The sequence below is a fragment of the Nycticebus coucang genome, chromosome 12 (genome assembly GCF_027406575.1).
Source record: "Nycticebus coucang isolate mNycCou1 chromosome 12, mNycCou1.pri, whole genome shotgun sequence".
NCBI lineage: Eukaryota > Metazoa > Chordata > Mammalia > Primates > Lorisidae > Nycticebus > Nycticebus coucang.
The window spans coordinates 100,479,450-100,499,299 of record NC_069791.1 but is presented as its reverse complement, the minus strand read 5'-3'; the positions used below and the strand labels follow the sequence as shown (position 1 = coordinate 100,499,299).

The window sequence follows — 19,850 nt, the reverse complement described above, 5'->3', positions numbered from 1 at the left end:
TACCACCCAATGTTTTCCAATGAAAACATCACCAGTCAGAATCCCATCAAGAGACAAAAACCACATGGTATTTTAAATAAGGGAGGTTTAATATAAAGAAATAAAACTGCGGGTGGTGCCTGTAGCTCAGTGGGTAGGGTGCTGGCCCCATATACCGAGGGTGCCGGGTTTGAATCTGGCCCCGGCCAGCTAAAACAGCAATGTGAATTGCAACAAAAAATAGCTGGGTGGTGCTCGCTTCGGCAGCACATATACTAAAATTGGAACGATACAGAGAAGATTAGCATGGCCCTGCACAAAGATGACATGCAAATTCGTGAAACATTCCATATTGCTATTTAACAACAAAATAACATAAAATAAAATTACATTTTATAAACCAAAAAAAAAAAAAAAAAAAAATGCTGGGCGTTGTGGCAGGTACCTGTAGTCCCAGCTATTTGGGAGGCTGAGGCAAGAGAATTGCCTGGGCCCAGGAGTTGGAGGTTGCTGTGAGCTGTATGACGCCACAGCACTCTACCAAGCGTGACAAAGTGAGACTCTGTCTCAAACAACAACAACAACAAAACAAACAAACAAAAAACCCAAAAAACCTGTCCTTATAAATTAATAATGAGATGCAAAGTGAGAACTGTGGTCAAGGCCTAGCTAAAAATAATGAAATAATTAGCCACTGTCCCTCTATCTGCTATTCTGGAGTCACATAGTTGGTGGCCATAAAGATTCTTATCTTTCTCCATAGATAACATCACTTTTTTTTTTTTTTTTTTGAGACAGAGTTTTACTTTGTTGCCCTTGGTAGAGTGCCTTGGCATCATAGCTCACAGCAACCTCAATCTCTTAGGCTCAAACAGTCTTCTTGCCTCAGCCTCCCAAGTAGGTAAGACTACAGGCACCTGCCACAATGCCTGGCTAAACATCACCTTTTTGAAACTTAGGCATTGTTTTTGAGATATCTTCCAGGTCATACATGACTGACCCACCTAGACCAACAGCCCATACCAAGGAACTGATTCAACTGGTCTTGTGACACCTTCAATCCAAGAACCTGGTCTTGCATTCCAGTGGATTGCTGTCCTACCCAGGTTGGGGGACAAGGGAATGATGGTTGTACCTCAAACCCAGCCAATTAGCAAACCCTGGTTGCCTAATCCCCTGCCCACCAAACTGTCTTAAAAACGCTGTCTCCAAAAATCTCACAACAAAGGATTTGAGAAATTCCTCCTATGTTCCCACTTAGCACTATGCGGAATAAATTCTTTCTCTGCTACAAACTGTGCTATCTCAGTACATTGGATTCCTCTTGGGCAGTGGGCAAATGAAGCTGGTTGAGTGACCACAGAATTGTTAATTATTTATGGGAAATTAACTTAAGAAGGAACAAACATGAAATGTAAAAACACCCTTGAGTGAAGGAAGGTACCTAAAGGAAGGATTCATAGCTAGTACAGGGTTTGGGCACAGTGGCTCATGCCTGTAATCCCAGCACTTTGAGAGGCTGAGGCCAGTGGATTGCTTGAGGTCAGGAGTTCAAGACCAGCATGAGCAAGAGCGAGACTGTCTCTAGAAAACAGAAAAACTAGCTGAGTGTTGTGGTGGCTGCCTGTAGTCCCAGCTATGCAGGAAGATAAGGTAGGAGGATCCCTGGAGCCCAGGAATTTGAAGTTGCCATGAGCTATGATGCCATAGCACTCTACCCAGGGCGATATAGTAAGACTCTGTCTCAAAAAAAAAAAAAAAAAAAAAAAAGAAAGAAAGAAAAGAAAAACAAAAACAAAAAACATAGAAAAATTATCCAGGCCTTGTGGTGGGCACCTGTAGTCACAGCTACTAGGGAGGGTGAGGCAAAAGGATCATTTGAATTTGAGGTTGTGGTGAGCTAGGCTGATGCCATGGCCTGAGCAAAAGAATGAGACAATGACTCAAAAAAAAAAAAAAAAAAAAATCCCCCCAAAACAAAGATTAGCATCAGCAAAGGAAGAAAAGTTTCAGTATCATGAATAGGCAATGAAAATGGACTTAAGAGGCGAGAGATGATTAAATTGTTAACTGCTATAACAGATACGAAAAAAAAGGAAAATATGACCTATAACCACAAGAAAAAAAAAGCACAATACAAACTGACTTAGAAATGACAGAGATTAAGGAATTAGCAGACAAGGACAATACAACAGCTGTTTTAAATAAGCTTCGTATTTTTAGAAGGTAGGGAGAGTGTGGTAAGAAAATGGAAGATATGAAAGAGACCTAAGTGGAACTTCCACAGGCAGTGAAAATAATATGTGAAATGAAAAAATACACTGGATAAGATTAACATCAGGTAAATACTGAGAAAGAAAAGACCAGTGAGTGGAGAACTATGGCTCAGGCCTATAATCCTAGCATTCTGGGAGGCCGAGGCAGGTGGATTATTTGAGCTCAGGAGTTGAAGACCAGCCTGAGTGAGAGCAAGACCCTGTCTCTACTGAAAACAGAAAAAAATTAGCCAGGCATTTTGTGTGTACCTTTTGTTCCAGCTACTCAGGAGGCTGAGGCAGGAGGATCACTTGAGCTCAGGACTTTGAGGTTGCTGTGAGCTCGGCTGACACCACGGCACTCTAGCCTGGGCAACAGAAAAAAAAAATCAGTGACTATGAAGACATAACAATTGAAACTATTCAAATAAGGCACAGAGAGAGAGAAAAAAAGTGTTGGAGGCTATCAACCAGTCTATTGAAAATCCAGAAAAAGAAGAGTGAGGAGATAGAAACTATATTTAAAGAAATAATAAGCAAAATTTCCAAAATACAATATGCATAAATGCACAGATCCAAGAAAGTCAATAAAACCCAAGCAGAATAAATCTCAAGAAAACTGCACCAAGGCACATTATAATCAAATTGTCAAAAACTAATGTTAAATTAAAGTCTTAAAAGCAGCCAGTCTAAAATGTACATTATGTACTGACAGATGAAGATGAGAATGACCTGACAATTCTCCTGCAAGTGAATAAATAATTAAGTAAAATCTTTAAAGCTCTGGGAAAAAAAACCTGTGAACTGGAATTCTTTTTATCCAACAAAAATATCATTCAAAAATAGGCAAAGAAATTTCATTCTCCTGTTAGGCATGTAAGGAGCATGGAAATTATCACCACCATACTAAAAACAAGAAAAACTGCAAAACAACTTTATTTATTTATTTATTTATTTTTGAGACAGAGTCTTTGTTGACCCCAGAGCTTTGAAACTATCACTACCACCCTAACAATAAGAAAAAACTGAACAAACTGAAAAACAACTTTATTAATTAACTAATTACTTATTTTGCAGACAGAGTCTTACTTTGTTGCCCCATGTAGAGTGAAATGGTGTCACAGCTCATTGCAACCTCAAACTCTTGGGTTCAAGCAATTCTCTTGTTTTAGCCTCCCAAGTAGCTGGGACTACAGGCACCTGCTTATGTTTAGAAGTGGGGTCTCGCTCTTGCTCAAACTGGTCTCGAACTGGTGGGCTCAAGGTGATCCACCTGTCTCGGCCTCTCAGAGTGCTAGGATTACAGGCATGAGCCACGGTGCTGGCCTATTTATTTATTTTTTTGAGACAGAGTCTCACTCTGGGTAGAGTGCCATGGTGTCATAATAGCTCACAGCAACCTCTAACTCTTGGGCTCAAGTGATCTTCTTGCCTCAGCCTGTCAGGTAGCTGGGACTATCTGCCTGCCACCACATCCGGCTAGATTTTCTATGTTTAGTAGAGACAGGGTCTTACTCTTGCTTAGGCTGGTCTGGAACTCCTGAGCTCAAGCAATCCACCTGCCTCGGCCTCCCAGAGTGCTAGGATTACAGGCATGAGTCACTATACCCGGTTTTAGTTTTTATTTTTAAATTTTTTAGAGACAAGGTCTGCCTCTGTCACCTAGGCTGGAGTGTAGTGGCATTATTATAGCTCACTGTAATCTCTAACTCCTGGGTTCAATCGACAGACATGGGCTACCATGCTCAGCTAATTTATTTATTTTTTGTAGAGATGGGAGTTTCACTATGTTGCTCAGGCTGATCTTGAACTCCCGGCTTCAACTGATCCTCCCATCTCAGCCTCCCAAAGTTCTGAGATTATAGGTGTAAACCATCGGGCATAGCTACACTCTTTTTAGACCCATCAAAGAACTGAAGTTGCAGGACAAATGACTGCCTCTTACATTGGAGTCAGACAGGTGGATACAGAGAATCACAGCTTACCAGAGCAAATGCCCAAGAGCAGAAAAGAAGGTAAGAAAACTTAAACTATACTTCATAAATTATTGGAGACTTAACATGGACAAGTGTGAGTATTAAACAAGAGGGCCCATTCTTAGGGGTACTCACACACTTTTGTGAGTTTTACTTCTAGGAAGCTGATATATGACCTATAACCACAAGAAAAAAAAAGCACAATACAAAGTTTCAATATTCCGCCACTCCAAATCTGATGTTGAAACTTGATCCCCAGTGTTGGAGATAGGGCCTAGTGAGGGGTGGGGGGGGTGTTTGGGTCATGGGGGTGGAGCTTTCATGAATGGTATGGCATCCCTCCTGTGATAATGAGTGAGTTTTCACCCTGTTCATTCACACAGAACTAGTTGTAAAGCCTGGCACTGCTTCCTCTTGTGACATGCCTGGTCTCCCTTTGCCTCCCTGAATCCCTCACCAGGAGCAGATGCTGGCACCATGTTTCTTGTACAGTCTGCAGAACCATGAGCCAAACAAACCTCTTCTTTTTATAAATTATTCAGCCTCAGGTATTTCTTTTATAGCAGTGCAAAATGGACAAACATAGAGCCCTATAAGGTACTCACAGTGAAGATCAGAGAAAAATCCCTTCATGCTTCTGGCAGGGGGAGGGGAGCCATTTTGGAATATGTCTAGAGAGCACATGTAAGAATGAGATTGATTGAAGAGATTAACTTTTGAATTAGAAATGTTGAGTTGGGGGAATGAGTCATCCTATTATTGTTGTTTAAGATAAAGGTTAATTATTGTTAAGATAAGGGTTTAACATGGTTTCGCTTTGAACTTTTATGTATAAAATTGTAGTTTTGGAAATGGAAGGGCAGAACAGTCTTGGAGAAGCTACTCTCACTGTTCTCCAGAATTGCTGGCCTTCTAATAATAAAAATAAAGCTTGTTTGGATCTAGTCCCCGTCTCTGCATTTGGCTGGCAGTGACAGTTGGCAGGACCCTTCTTGTCCAGTAATACATTCTCTTCAATTTTTTTTTTTTTAGAGCCCTATCAATTCTTTTTTTTTAGACAGAGTCTCACTCTGTATGTGGGTAGGGTGGTGTGGCATCATAGTTCACAGCAACCTCAAACTCCTGGGCTTAAGGGATCCTCCTACCTTAGCCTCCCTGCATAGCTGGGACTACAGGGACCCACCACAACACCCACCTAGTTTTTCTGTTTTTTCTAGAGATAGTCTCATTCTTCCTCACGCTGGTCTTGAACTCCTGACCTCAAGCAATCCACAGGACTCAGCCTCCCAGAATGCTAGGATTACAGGTATGAGCCACTGTACCCAGCCCACACATTCTGTTCTTTCTTTCTTTTTTTTTTTTGAGACAGAGTCTCAAGCTGTCACCCTGGGTAGAGTACCATGGCGTCACAGCTCACAGCAACCTCAAATTCTTGGGCTTAAGCGATTCTCTTGCCTCAGCCTCCCAAGTAGCTGGGACTACAGGCACCTGCCACAATGCCCAGCTATTTTCTGGTTGTAGTTGTCATTGTTATTTGGCAGGCCCAGGCTGGATTCGAACCCGCCAGCTCTGGTGTATGTGGCTGGCGCTCTAGCTGCTTGAACCACAGTTGCGAGCCCACACATTCTGTTCTTAACAAAGCCTGTTCTCAAGAGCCTAACTTAATGAGATTTTACCAGAACCTATGAACCTAACTGACCTGGAGGAAGGGAAATACCAAACTCAAGAGCCCCCTGTAGCCTTTCACATGAAAGAAAGTAAATGCCCAACACTCGCCCCTTCTGCAGTCCTATTTCGCCTAATAGGGGGAAAAAACCAAAACTGAGAAGCACTTGTGAAAGTCACAGGCTCATGAAAAGACTGACACACTTAATTACAGAACTATGAAACACTTCTCCACCTGACTGCCACTCCTAGATAATGACAGGGGAATACAACTGAAAAAAAATTGCGCATTTCAAACCTTATTTAAGAAGTCTTTAAGGAAATCCAAAGGCACAGTGGCTGATGCCTGTAATCTTAGCACTCTGGGAAGCTGAGGTGGGTGGATCGCTGGAGCTCAGGAGTTTGAGACTAGCCTAACAAGAGTGCGACCCCCATCTCTACTAAAAAATGAAAAAAAACTGAGGCAAGAGGATCACTTGAACCCAAGAGTTTGAGGTTGCTGTGAGCATGATGCCATGGCACTCTACCCAGGGCGACAAAGTGAGACACTGTTTCAAAAATAAAAAAAGTAAAAAAGAAAGAAAAGGAACAAAGAACAAAAGCAATAGAAAAGAGGAGATATTAATTAAATATGGCAGATATTAATTTAACTGTACCAGTAATCATTTTAATATCAAAGGCCTAAATATACCAAATAAAAGACAGAGAGGGCTCGGCGCCTGTAGTTCAAGCGGCTAAGACACTAGCCACATATACCACAGCTTGCTGGTTCAAATCCAGCCCGGACCTGCCAAACAATGAAAACTACCAAAAAATAGCCTGGCGTTGTGGTGGGCACCTGTAGTCCCAGCTATTTGGGAGGCTGAGGCAAGAGAATTGCTTAAGCCCAGGAGTTTGAGGTTGCTGTGAGCTGTGATGCCACGGCACTCTACCCAGGGCAACAGCTTGAGGCTCTGCCTCAAAAAAACAAACAAACAAACAAAAAAAACCCAATAAAGCAGTGAGGTCAGTCTCAGTGGCTCTTACTTGTAATCCCAGTAGTTTGGGAGGTCTGGGTGGGAGGATTGCTTGAGGCCAGGAGTTCAAGACTAGTCTGGACAACATAGTGACACCTGGTCTCTACAAAAAGTAAAAACAATTAGCCAGGCATGGCTGTGTAGTCCTGTAGTTCTGGCTATTCAGGAGGCTAAGGCAGAAGGATCACTTGACCCTGGGAATTTAAGGGTAAAGTATGTATGATTGGGCCACTACACTCCAGCATGGGCAACAGAGTAAACCCAGGTAGGTTAAAAGTAAAGAGGTAGATGAAGATCTAATCAAAAGAAAACTAGAGTAGCTATTAATTTCACGTAGAGAAGACTTCAGTGCAATGAAAATTATCAGGGACAGAGGGGGTATTACATAATGGCAAGGAGTACTTCCTCAAAAAGACATGCTAATCCTTAATGTGTATGTGCCTAACAATGGCATCAAAATCTGTAAGGCAAAAATTGATTAAAAATACTGTAAAGAGAAAGAGATGATTTCACTGTTACAGTGGGAGACTTCAACACCCCTGTATCAAAATGGATGGATCTAGGTTGGGTGCAGTAGCTCATGACTGTAATCCTAGCACTCTGGTAGGCCAAGGTAGGTGTATTGCTTGAGCTCAGGAGTTTGAGACTAGCCTGAGAAAGAGTGAGACCCCTTCTTTACTAAAAACAGAAAAACTAGCCAGGCGTTGTGGTGGGCATCTGCAGTCCTACCAACTTGGGAGGCTGAGGCAAGAGGATTGCTTGAGCCCAAGATTTTGAGGTTGCTGTGAGTAGGATGATGCCACTGTACTCTACCCAGGGCAATAGAGTGAGATTCTGTTTCAAAAACAAAAAAAGGGACAGGTCCAGGCAGAAAGTCAGTAAGGGTATAGTAGAACTCAACAAAGCAACTATAGAATTGACATCTATAGGCTACTTCATCCAACCAGAACAGAATACATACTCTTCTCGAGCTTACCACTCACCAAGATAGACTATACTCTGGGCCATAAACACACTTTTGCAGACTAGTATATTCAAAATAATTATGAGTTTATGTTTGGGGGCACACAATATATAAGAATGCAATATTGTGATATCTATAACTGAAAGGAGTAGAGATGGAGGTGTAATGGAGCAGAATTTTTTTGTTATTGACGTTATGTTGGTATAAACTCAAATTAGGGGTGTTAAAAAGAAAACAAGAGTGTTACAACTTTGGGATGTTAACATATAATTCCCATGGTAACTACAAAGAAAATAGCTATGGAATACACACAAAATAAGAAAGGAATTAAAACATTTTACTTAGAAATTCTGCCCAATCACAAAAAAGATACTAATACAGGAAATGAGTGGGGAAAAGCTATAAGCTATAGAGAAAAAAATATAGCAAAATGATAGAAGTCCTTCCTGATCAGTAAGGATTCCTATATAAGTGGATTAAACTTTCCAATTAGAAGACAGAATGGTCAACAACACATGACTCAACTAATAGCTGTCTATAAGAGACTTACTCTAGATTCAAAGACATATAGGTTGAAAGAGAAAGGATGGAAAAAGATATTCCATGCAAACAGTAACTAAACGAGAACAGGGTGGCTATACTAAGATCAGACAAGACAGACTTTAAACCAAAACACAGGCTTGGCGCTTGTAGCACAGTGGTTACAGCGCCAGCCATATACATCGAGGCTGATGGGTTCAAACCCAGCCTGGGCCAGCTAAACAACAAAGACAACTGCAACAACAACAACAACAACAAAATAGCCAGGCATTGTGGTGGGCGCCTGTAGTCCCAGCTACTTGGGAGGCTGAGGCAAGAGAATCGCTTAAGCCCAAGAGCTTGAGATTGCTGTGAGCTGTGATGTCACAGCACCCTAATGAGGGTGACATAGTGAGACTCTGTCTCTAAATAAATAAATAAATAAATAAACAAACCACAAACACAAGATTCTGGTGCCTGCACTCACTCTTCTGTGGGTCTGCTCATTGTGCCATGGATGGCATTGTCCCAGGTATAGCAGGTGGTACAAAGTGGGGATCTGATGAGCTTTTCTCTACTTGTGTTACTAATGGACCCTTTATCAGTAACAGCAACTTGGCCTCTGCGGCAAACAGAAATGACAATAAGAAGGTTAAAGGTGATGACAGAAGTGCTGGCATTCCCTCTAGAGCGATCGACATCTGCAACTTCCAAGTGACATCACTGAGGGGAAGTCATCTTCCTGGGGCTGCCCTTTGGGAAAGGACCGAGCTCCTCATGCTGAAAGGAAGAACCAGGCCTTCACCAAGATGAAGACCAAGCAGGCCGCCAAAACCATGGTCACCTACAACACCTCAGTGATGCCCATGCTGTGCAGCCAGCCTATCTATATCCAGTCTTCAATCCCAAGGAGCTCCAGATTGATATCTCTTCCAACCAGGCACAGGTCCAGACAGCCTTGCAGGTGGTAAGTCTGGTTGAGTTGGAAAACCTGGCCTTGGCTGCCTCAGCTGCCACCGTGGATGCAGTTGGCAATGGCCAGGCAGAGCCCCATGCTCAAGTAATTGTGGAGAACTTCTACCCCTGACCCTGAACATGCTGCACCAGAACTTCTCCAGTTGGGTAGTTCTGGAAATCATCTTCACCTAGAACAATAGTTCCAACTGCTGCTCTAGATGTGGACCCTGTGAGTACCCAGCATACCAAGTAGTCCCTGGACTGGCAGAACATCTACCACGCCCGCTGCATGCTGCACATCAACTTCTCTAAGCCTCAGTGTCAAGTACAACAGCAAGTGCTGGGACTATACTGGCCCAGACCTGCCCACTGGGGACAGCCAGCCCTTGTTGGACCAGACTGTGGCTGCTGTTTTCAGTGTACCTGGTATAATCTCTGCCTCTCCATATATAAGAGCTAGTTTCCCTTCTGCTTTTGCCATTTCTCAAGCTGCATGGCTTTCCATTTGTAACATTCACGGAGCCTTGGACTCACTGTTCATTCCATCTGCAGCAGTGGAGGTGGCAGCAGTGGGCTGGATTACCATCCCACGCCCGGCAGGGGTTGGAAACTCTGTCTTGCTGGTCAGTAACTTCAATCTCAAGAGTCATACCCCAAAGCCTCTTTATTCTTTTCAGTGTTTTTGACAATGTGCAGAGGTGAAGATCCTATTCAACAAGAAAGAATATACCTTGTTGCATATGGCCAATGCAAGCCAAGCCCAGCTGGACAGCCATATGAATGGGCACAAGCTTTATGGGAAGCCCATCTAAATCATACTGTCAAAGCACCAGAATATGCAGCTGCTCCATGAGGGCCAGAAGGATGAGGGCCTCACCAAGGAATATAGCAACTCATCCCTGCACTGCTTTATTGTGAAGCCTGCATTTAAGAATTTCCAGAACATTTTCCCTCCCTCAGCTACCTTGCACCTCTCCAACATGCCACCCTCAATATCTGAGGAAGATCTCAAGATCCTCATCTCCAGCAGTGGTGGAGTTGTCAAAGGATTAGTTTTTCCAGAGGACTGCAAAATGGCCCTGATCCAGAAGGGCTCTGTGCAGGACGCTGTCCAGGTGCTCTTTGACTATGCACAACTACAACCTTGACAAAAACCACCACCTGCAGATGTCCTTCTCCAACTCCACCACTAAGGGGTGCAGGGCCCACACGTTGGACTCCCTCGTAACAACTTCCATCATTCCAGAAAAAAAAGCCACTTTAAAAAGTAGCTGAAGTGACCTTAACAGAGCAGAGATTTTATTTTTTTAAAGAGAAAATCAGCTTACCTTTTTAAAAAACAATTAAAAAAAACAAAAAAGCCATTCATAAGAGACAAAAAATCATTATATATTAATAAAAGGTTCAATATAATAAGATGATACAATACTTGTAAACATTTAGCATCTAGTAACATACTATTAAAAGGGAGAAACAGTTCTCCAATAAAAGTTGGAGACTTCAATAGCCCACTTTCAATAATTGAAGGAACAACTAAACAGAAGGTAACTAAGAAAACAGGACTTAACACAATAAACCAACTAGATTTAACAGACACATACAGGATGTGCTAGCCAACCACAGCAGTATAAACATTATTCTCAAGTACACATGGGGCATTTTTCAGGATAAACCATATGTCAGACAACAAATTAAGTCTCGGGGCAGCGCCTGTGGCTCAGAGGAGTAGGCACCAGCCCCATACGCCGGAGGTGGTGGGTTCAAACCCAGCCCCGGCCAAAAACTACAAAAAAAAAAAAAAAAATTAAGTCTCAATAGACTTAAAAAGATAGATATGGGCCAGGCATAGTAGCTTACACCTATAATCCTACCACTTTAAAGACTGAGGTAAGAGAATTGCTGGAGTTTGAAGCTGTTTGAGCTATGTCTACACCACTGCACTCCAGCCTGGGTGACAGAGCAAAACCTTGTCTCAAAAACAAACAACAAAAACCACACACAAAAACAAAGATAACAGACAAATTACCTTCTCCATGCAAAACAGGACAATTTCAGAAATTGGTAATAGAGAGAAAACTGTATAATTAAGAAATTTTTGGAAATTAAATGATATACTCTTAAATAACCAATGGATCAAAAAAGAAATCACAAGGGAAATTAGAAAATACAGACAGATGAAAATGAAAACAACATTAACATACCAAAACTAATGGGATGCAGTGAAAGAAGTGCTAAAGGGAAAATTTATAGCAGTAAATTGTTATAAACAAGAAATCTAAAATCAACAAACTAACGTTACAACTTAAGAGACTAGAAAAAGAATAACAAACTAACCCTAAAACCATAAGAAGGAAGGAAATAATAAAGATTAAAGCAGAGACCAACTAAATAGAGAATAGACAAACAATACAGAAAATCAATGAAACTGAAACTTGGTTCTTAGAGAGCATCAATCAAATTGATAAACGTTTAGGTAGGTGAACTAAATTGATAAACGTTTAGGAAGGTGAAGAATAAGAGAAAGACTCTTGAAATTATAAAAGTCAGAAATGAAAGTGGGGAAATTACTACCAATTCAACAGAAATAAGAAGAATTATAATTCTATGGTAGTCAGGAATGGTGGCTTACATCTGTAATGCTAACACTCTGGGAGACTGAGGCAGATGGATGGCTTGAGCTCAGGAGTTTGAGAGCAGCCTGAGCAAGAAGGAAACTTTCTCTCTGCTAAAAATAGAAAAACTAGCCAGGTGTGGTGGTGCATGCCTGTAGTCCCAGCTACTTGGGAGCCTGAGACAAGACTATTACTCAAGCCCAAGAGTCTGAGGTTGCTGTGAGCTAAGATGCTAGCCACAGCCTTCTACCCAGGGTTACAGAATGAGACTCTGTCTCAAAAAAAAAAAAAAAGTTCTGTGAGCTAGGCATGGTGGCTCATCCCTGTAATCCTGGCTCTTTGGGATGCCAAAATAGGAGGATTGCTTGAGTCCATGAGTCTGAGACTATAGTGAGCTATGATGATGCCACTGCACTCTAGTCAGGATGACAGAGGAAGATCTTGTGTCAAAAGAAAACAAAAACAGCAAAAACCACTATGAACAAAGGTATGCTGACAAATTGGAAAACCAGGATCAGATCTACAAATTCCTACAAACACAAAACCTACTGAGACTGGCCAGGTGCAATGGCTCATATCTGTAATCCTATCACTCTGGGAGGCTGAGGTGGCAGGGGTCATTTGAACCCAGGAGTTCAAGACTAGCCTGGGCAATACAGTGAGACCTTGTCTATACTAAATTTTTTTTTTGAGACAAAAGTCCCACTTTGTCGCCCTTGGTACAGTGCCATGGCATCATAGCTCACAGCAACCTCAAACTCTTGGGCTTAAGCAATTCTTTTGCCTTAGCCTCCCAAGTAGCTGGAACTATAGGTGCCTGCCACAATGCCTGGCTATTTTTAGAGACAAGGTCTTGCTCTTGCTCAGGCTGGTCTCAAACCTGTGAGCTCAGGCAATCCACTTGCATCAGCCTCCCAGAATGCTAGGATTATAGGCCGGAGCCACAGTGCCCAGCCTTAAATTTTTTTTTTTTTTTTTGAGACACAGTCTCAAGCTGTTGCCCTGGGTAGTGTGCCATGGCATCATTATAGCTCACAGCAACCTCCAAGTCTTGGGTTCAAGAGATCCTCTTGCCTCCGTTTTTCTGTTTTTAGTAGAGATAGGGTCTCACTCTTGCTCAGGCTGGTCTTGAACTCCTGAGCTGAGGCAATCCCACCTGCCTGAGCCTCCCAGAGTGCTAGGATTAGAGGCATCAGGCCCAGACAATAAAATTTTTTTAAATGTATGAAGTAATCAAAGAAAGGATATAAATGATGACCTGAATAAAAGCAAATGTATGGCCTATTTTTAGGAACAAAACAAAACAACAACAAAAAAGAATTGCCTTTGATATACAGGTTTCTTCTACTTCCATAGAAAATGAAGAACTATTTTTTTAAGTTCTTCAAAGTATAATTTTGGTATTTAATGGGGATTGGCTAATACCGTTTTGTATGTCTAAAATATTCTACAATTTTTTTGAGACAAAGTCTAACTTTTTCACCCTGGGTAGAGTGCTGTGAGCTATGATGCCACAGCACTCAAACTCTTGGGTGCAAGCAATCTTCTTGCCTCAGCCTCCCAAGGAGCTGGGACAATAGGTGCCCGCCACAACGCCTGACTATTTTTTTAGAGATGGGGTCTTGCTTCTGTTTAGGCTGGTCTCGAACTCTTGAACTGAGGCAATCCCACCTGCCTCAGCCTCCCAGAGTGCTAGGATTAGAAGCGTGAGCCATCAGGCCCAGTCCATAAAAGTTTTTAAAATGTATTAAGTAATCAAAAAAAAAAAAAAAACTACTGAAGGATATAAATGATGACCTGAATAAAAGCCTGTTTTGGGAAACAAAACAGTATCATAGATATCTATTCTCCTAGATTTAAAATATAAGTCTAAGGGCCAGGTGTGGTGCTCATGCCTGGAATCCTAGCACTCTGGGAGGCTGAAGCAGGTAGATTGCCTGAGCTCACAGGTTCAAGACCAGCCTAGCTCTAAAAATAGCCAGGCATTGTGGTGGGTGCCTGTAGTCTCAGCCATTTGGGAGGCTAAGGCAAGAAAATTGCTTGGGCCCAAGAGTTTGAGGTTGCTGTGAGCTATGATGCCATCGTACTCTACAGAGGGTGACAAAGTGAGACTCTGTCTCAAAAATAAAGTATATATGTGTGTGTGTGGGTGTATATATATATATATATAATATATATACATATACATACACATACACATAGGTTCGGCGCCTGTGACATACACTGGAGCTGGAGGGTTTGAATCCAGCCCAGGTCTGCCAAACAACAATGACAACTACACCCAAAAAATAGCTGGACATTGTGGCAGGCGCCTATAGTTCCAGCTACTTGGGAGGCTGAGGCAAGAGAATTGCTTAAGCCCAAGAGTTTGAGGTTGCTGCGAGCTATGACGCCACGGTACTTTACCCACGGTGGAGACTGTGCCTCAAAAAAAAAAAAAAAAAAAAGAATATATATATGTATATATATATATATTATATATATATGTATATATATAAATGTATTTATATATATATGAATATATATATGTATATATATATATTTTATATATATATGTATATATATAAATGTATTTATTGTAGTCTAATAAAAATACTAAGATGAGGCGGCGCCTGTGGCTCAGTGGGTAGGGCACTGGCCCCATATACTGAAGATGACCGGTTCAAACCTGGCCCTGGCCAGCTAAAACAGCAATGAGAATTCCAACAAAAAATAGCCAGGCGCTGTGGCGGGCACCTATAGTCCCAGCTACTTGGGAGGCTGAGGCAAGAGAATTGCTTAAGCCCAAGAGTTTGAGGTTGCTGTGAGCTGTGAGGCCACAGCAATCTACCAAGGGCGACAAAGTGAGAAAAAAAAAATACCAAGATGAATTCTTTTTTAGTAGACAAATTAATTTTAAGAGTTCATATGGGGCTCGGCGCCCATAGCACAGTGGTTATGGTGCCAGCCACATACACCAAGGATATCAGGTTTGAACCTGGCCAGGGCCAGCTGAACAAAAATGATAACTGCAACAAAAAATAGCTAGGTGTTGTGGCAGGTGCCTGTATTCCCAGCTGCTTGGGAGACTTAGGCAAGAGAATCGCTTGAGCCCAAGAGTTTGAGGTTGCTGTGAGCTGTGATGCTACAGCACTTTACCAGGGGTGACATGGTGAGACTCTGTCTCAGGGAAAAAAAAAAAAAAAAGAGTTCATATGGGCTGGGTACAGTGGCTCACACCTCTAATCCCAGCACTTTGACAGGCTGAGGTGGGGGTGGGGGTTTGCTTGAGCCCAGGAGTTTGAGGGTGCACTGAGCTATGATCACACCACACTGCACTACAGCCTCAGTGACAGAGACTCTGATTAAAAAAAAAAAGCATGTAAAGTCTATAAACACATGATCATAGAGGTTGTTTTTTTGGGGGAGGTTGTTTTTTGTTTTAAGAGAGAGCCTTGCTGTTGCTTGGGCTGTGAAGTAAAGTGGTGTGATCATAGCTCACTATAGGCTTGAACTCCTGGGATCAATGGATCTTCCCACCTCAGCCTCCCAAGTAGCTGGATTTATAATTATAGACTACTGTGCCTTGCTAATAACAAGTTGCATTTAATCATGTGAAGAAATGCTCAAATTTTCTCAATAAAAGAAATGCAATGCAAAACTACAAGGTGACAATTTTTGATAATTTTCTTATTTTTTAATTTCAGGTTAATTTGAGGGTACAAAGAAATAGGTTACAATGTTTGCATTTGTTAGGTAGAGTCCCTCTTATAATTGTGTCCTACCACCAAAAGTTATGCTACACACCCTAACATTGTGCCTATTAAATGGGAGCACACCCATCCCCCTCCCCTCTCCTCCTCCTTGTTCTCCATCCGCCATCTTGAATTGATTTGAATTTTCTTATGTGGGCATGTATTATTGTTTCATTTCTTGGTTTTCTATTCCATACCGTATGTCTACATCTCTATTTTTGTGGCAATACCATGTTTTGACCACTGTGGACTTGTAATATAAGCTGAAGTCTCACAGAGTGATGCCTTCAGTTTTTTTATTTTTTAATTTTCTTTTAGACAGAGTTTTACTTTGTCATCCTCAATAGAGTGCCACAGCATCCTAGTTCACAGCAACCTGAAACTCTTGGGCTCAAGTGATTCTCTTGCCTCAGCTTCCTGTGTAGCTGGGACTATAAGCACCTGCCACAATGCCCAGCTATTTTTAGAGATGGGGTCTTGCTCTGGCTCAGGCTGGTCTTGAACCTGTGAGTTCAAGCAATCCACCCATCTCAGCCTCCCAGAGTGCCCAGCTTTGTTTTTATAACTAAGAATTGCCTTGCCTATACATAGTTTTTCTGGTCCCATATAAAACAAAGTACTTGTTTTTCCAGTTCTTCAAAGTATGATATTGGCATTTTAATGAGGATTGAGTAGAATAGACATTTTAACAATGTTGGTTCTTTCCAGTCAAGAGCATGATGTGTTATTTCATTTGTTAATATCTTCTGCTATTTCCTTTTTAGAATTTCATAATTCTCATTGTAGAGATCCTTCACCTCTTTCATTAGGTATATTCCTAAGTATTTCACTTTCTTTTTTTTTTTTAAGTATTTCATTTTCTTTGAAGCTACTGTGAAGGGAATTATGTCCTTGATTTGCTTCTCAACTTGGTTGCTACTGGCATATACAAAGGCTTTGTGGACAAAGGATTTGTGGACATTGATTTTATTCTCTGAGATGTTACTGTATTTCTTGATCACTTCCAGTTTTGTGGGTGAGTCTCTCAGGTTTTCTAAGTATAAGATCATATCATCAGCAAAGAGCAAGAGTTTGACCTCCTCTGCCCCCATTTGGATGCCCTTTATATCCTTCTCTTGCTTGAACTTCCAGAACTATGTTGAATAATAGTGGCAATAGTGGACATCCTTAACTGGTCCCAGTTTTAAGTGGAGAAGCTTTCAGTTTTACTCCATTTAGTAGGATATTAGCTGTGGGTTTGTCATAGATGGCTTTTTTTTTTTTTTTTGGTTTTTGGCCAGGGGTAGGTTTGAACCCGCTACCTCTGGCATATGGGACTGGCGCCCTACTCCTTGAGCCATAGGCGCCGCCCATCACAGATGGCTTTAATCAGCCTAACAAATGTACCATCTATGCCTATATTCTTTTTTTTTTTTTTGGCCGGGGCTGGGTTTGAACCCGCCACCTCCGGCATATGGGACTGGCGCCCTACTCCTTGAGCCACAGGCGCCGCCCTATGCCTATATTCTTAAGTGTTCTTGTTAGAAGAAGATGCTAGATTTTATCAAATGCTTTTGCTACATCTATTGAGAGGGTCATATGGTCTTTGTTTTTGATTTTATTGATATGGTGAATTACATTTATGGATTTGTGTGTTAAACCAGCCTTGCATCCCTGGGATAAAGCCTACTTAATCATGATGTAGAATTGTTTTAATGTATAGCTGCAATCTATTAGCCAAGATTTTATTGAGTATTTTTACATTGACATTCATTAGTGAAACTGGTCTGTAGTCTTCCTTTTAGTTGAGTCCTTTCCTGGTTTTGGAATCAGGGTGATGTTTGCTTCATAGAACAAGTTGGGAAAGATTCCTTCTTTCTCACTGTTTTGGAATATGTTCTGCAGTATAGTACAAGCTCATCTTTGAAGTTTTGATAGAATTCTGGTATGAAGCCATCTGGTCCAGGGCTTTTTTTGTTGTTGGAAGATTTTTTATTGTTTCTTCAATTTCAGTGCTTGATATTGTCTGTTCAAGAAATCTATTTCTTCCTGGTTAAGTCTAGGGGGCTGGTGTGATTCCAGGTATTGGTCCATTTCCTCCATATTGTCAAATTTCTGGGCATAGAGTTTTTTGTAATAGTCAAAAATAATCTCTTGTATATCTGTGGTATCAGTTGTTATTGCCCCCTTTTTGTTTCTGATTGAGTTATTAAAGTTTTTACTTTTCTGTTTCTAGTTAATCTGGCCAGTGATTTATCAACTTTATCTTTTTGAAGAACCAACTTTTTGTTTCATTAATTTTCTGAATGCTGAATGATTCTTTGTTTTCAATTTCATTTCATTTCTTTCTTTTTTTTTACTGTTATTTGCATTTATTTTATGTTGCATCTATTCCCATGCCGTAAGTTTTTGTTCCTTCAGTTTCTTCTGGGATATCTTTTTCTTCTGTGCTACCTCTTCTTCTGGTTTGGGAAAAATCTGTTCCTTTTCAGTAAGGATCATCTCAATGTGGCAGGGGGAGCTCATGTATGGGTTAATGCGACCATGAGCTCTGTAAGTTAGGCAACACATCTTGGGTGCTTTGTTCACTTGGATATACTCAATGACCAGAGAATCTACATTGAAACCCTTAAGTTCAGCAGTTCTCTCTGCATTTTTAAGCATATACAGCAAAAATTCAGCACTCTTTTTGGGCCACCGACCCTGTGTCAGCTCCACTGTTTGGCCTGGGCACACCTACCAACTCCACCATTGTAATGTCGGAATGGTACACCTTGTTTCTTTAAGGTGACATCCTTGAGATACTTGGTGGCTTTTCGTACATGCATACCCTTAATGGCCTGGACAGTTTCACGTGTATTCTTAAAGTGAACATGAAGATTTGAGCCTCTTGACTTGCATGACTTTGTGGGGTTTTCTGGGTCGAGTGAATAGCAAACCATTTTCACAGATCACCTCAGGCTGCTTAGGGGAAGAGAAAGAGTGGTGGCTTCTGGGAGAATTCGTGAGAACTCCAATTTCATTTATTTCTGATTTAATTTTGGTTATTTCTTTTCTTCTGCTAGGTTTGGGATTGGATTGCTCTTTCTTTTCCATTTCTTTAAGATGATTCATTAGGTTGTTGATTTAGTCTCTGTTCATCAGTCAGCAGCTAGTGCAATAAAGCCCCAGGCTTTGGTAGTTTATGTCTTCATTGTTGTTATGTTCAAGGAAGTTAATGATTTCCTCCTTTATCTCTTCCTTGATTCAAATGTCATTTGGCATGAGGTTGTTTAGTTTCCATGCCTTTGTGTGGGGATGAAAATTTTTGTGGGAGTTGAGATCTCTTTTTAACTTGTGGTCTGAAAAGATACAAGGTATAATTTTGATTCTTTTGATTTTGTTGAGATTTGATTTGTGTCCTAGGATGTGATCTATTTTGGACAATGTTCCATGGGCTGCTGCGAAGAATGTATATTCCTTAGTTTTGGGATCGTATGTTCTATATATGGCTATTAGGCTACTAAGCCTAATTGTTCTAGGGTCATGTTTAAGTCCCTTGTATCTTCATTTAGTTTTTGTTTAGAAGATCTGCCCAGCTCTGTAAGAGGGGTGTTAAAGTCCCCAGCTATTATGGTGTTATAGTATATATTGCTCAGGCCAATTATGGTCTGTTTCATAAATCTGGGAGTATTTATGTTAGGTGCATAAATATTTAGAACTGAAATGACCTTGTTGTATTTATTGTTCTCTTGACCACTATGAAGTGACCATCTTTGTCTTTCTTGACTTTAGTTGCTTTAAATACATTTATATCTGAAAATAAGATTATGACCCCTCCTTTCTTCTGATTGCCATTTGCCTGAAATATTGTTTTCCTATCCTTTACCCTGAGTCTTGTTTTGTCCTTTGAGACTTCTATTTCCTGGAGGCAATATACAGATGTCCTTGAGGCCTTGTGTTTCCTGGAGGCAATATATAGATGGCTTGTGCTTTTTTCTTTCTTTCTTTTTTTTTTTTTTAATCCAATCAGCCAGCTTGTGCCTCTTCAGTGGGGAATTTCAATATAAATAAAAACTCATATACAGGGTGGCACCTGTGGCTCAAAGGGGTAGGGTGCAGGCCCCATATGCCAGAGGTGGCAGGTTCAAACCCAGCCCCAGCCAAAAACAAAAACAAAACAACAACAAAAAAAACTCATATACATGGGATATA

General features: G+C 41.1%; 1 non-coding gene across 1 annotated transcript; it reads left to right on the top strand.

Annotated features, from left to right (window-relative positions):
* The first annotated feature begins 230 nt into the window (after window positions 1-230).
* On the top strand, window positions 231-336 carry LOC128562876 (U6 spliceosomal RNA). The gene has a single exon (XR_008373575.1). It is a non-coding gene; the product is annotated as a U6 spliceosomal RNA (small nuclear RNA).
* Window positions 337-19,850: the final 19,514 nt, after the last annotated feature.